Source organism: Alosa alosa, chromosome 20 (assembly GCF_017589495.1).
Source record: "Alosa alosa isolate M-15738 ecotype Scorff River chromosome 20, AALO_Geno_1.1, whole genome shotgun sequence".
NCBI lineage: Eukaryota > Metazoa > Chordata > Actinopteri > Clupeiformes > Clupeidae > Alosa > Alosa alosa.
The window spans coordinates 20,053,267-20,055,034 of record NC_063208.1 but is presented as its reverse complement, the minus strand read 5'-3'; the positions used below and the strand labels follow the sequence as shown (position 1 = coordinate 20,055,034).

At 33.9% G+C, this 1,768-nt stretch overlaps 1 long non-coding RNA gene across 1 annotated transcript; it reads left to right on the top strand.

The window, feature by feature from the left end:
- Window positions 1-431: 431 nt before the first annotated feature.
- LOC125285885 lies at window positions 432-1,768 on the top strand. Its single transcript, XR_007192079.1, has 4 exons — window positions 432-482; window positions 624-641; window positions 954-990; window positions 1,161-1,768. It is a non-coding gene; the product is annotated as an uncharacterized LOC125285885 (long non-coding RNA).

Sequence of the window (1,768 nt, the reverse complement as noted above, 5' to 3'; positions counted from 1 at the left end):
GTCTTGCACTTTAATTTAATGTTTATTGTCTATGGCTATGTCTATAGTATGTCTATGTCTGTATTTAAAGCATGTCTATGTCTGCATGGGAAAGTAAGAAACGAAATTTCAATTCTTTTGTATGACCAGTGCATGTAAAGAAATTGACAATAAAAGCCGAATTGACTTGACTTGACTTGACTTCTCTTTCAAGGTCTTCATACTGGACACAGTATTGTCCTGTATAGAGAGGGGGAATGATTGATCATTCAGTAGTTGCATTTTATAGGCCTGTGAGATATTCATTCCCAGGCTTATTGTAGGACGTACAGGGTCATATGTGTGTATTTAGTGCTGTGCTGTTGCAGAGGTGATTTACATAAGCCTTTTTCCTGTAGGCAATAATATCCTTGGCATCATCATTGGCTGTGTTGTTGTGGCTGCTGCTGTCGTGACTGGTGTGATTGTCGCCATTGTCGCCATTGTTATGATGAAGAAGAAAGGTGAGAGTAATCTCTTTTGTGTACTTGCAGTGTTTTTGAAGTTAAACTGTTTTCTATTTTCTAACTATTTTATTTACAAATATACTCCCATAATTTCTCGATCAGCAGTGGCATGATTTAACATTCTCTTGTATCTTTCAGGCTACAAGAAGGCAGAGCGTGAGTACCTTCTACAGCAATAAAACTGATACAATAAGTAACTTTGACAACTTGAGATGTTAAAACTTTAGATAACTTTTATTTGATATTTTGATAAAATATTGGTCATCAATCTCTTGTTGTTTACATGTTTGTATCTTTGTAATACAGTAATACTGCATTTATTTGAAGAGAAGGCTTTTTCTTTATTATCATCAAAATGGATTAGAAAAGAACATATAAGCTTTAAAGGTTGCAGTTGTAAAGTATGTGTGTTTTAGTTTGTGTTGTGATTCATGGTTTTGTTTCATATGTGCTTCAAATGTCTCACAGAGTCCGATTCCGAATCTGATCACTCCAACGGTGCACGGTATGGTTCATCTCTTATGTTCTTATGCTCTTATGTTGCTCTTCTGTTTAGCACCTACAAGTATTGTGCGTTTGTGTATCCTCAGTGTAATCAGTTATGAGATGTGATCCATCATTTTTGTGGTGATCACATTTATTTATCTGATATCCTTTTGTGTAATTTCTCTGTAGGGCTTGAGTGTGGTAACTGCTGAATGTGAAGAGTGAGGAGCAATGAAGAAGGATATGCAAATCAACAAACAGATTTCTCTCTATATGCAACATCCTACAATGGTTATATCCATGATTTAGGTATAATGTTAAGATTTTATGTCTATTTACTTTCATCCAGTTTTTAGCAATAACTCATCCTTTTCTCAAACTGCTGTACAAACAAAATAGATTCTAGTGCAGTCAAATCTGTTCTATTGGTGTGAAGAGTATTGATTTGAATATAATAGTAGGCATTGTGGTTTCTTTAATTGTATTGTGTTGGTGTGCTGTTGCTTTGTATTGCTCTGTACTATGTGTTTTTTAATATATTTGTTTCACCATTTGAACTGGTGATGGGAAGTGGGCAATTCTTGATTCTAGGGTGAAACAAAGATCCACTTTTTTTTTCATCTTTCATATTTTCAATTTTTTCCAGTCAGCAATTGAATGAGTCAATAACCAGATTGACTACATATAGACTTGATTCACAAACATACACATTTAGAATTGTGTTAAAAATTGATTTTGTAGATACTGCTGTCATCAATGGAAATCTTTTACAAAAAATAAAATCTACCAAATTGGAA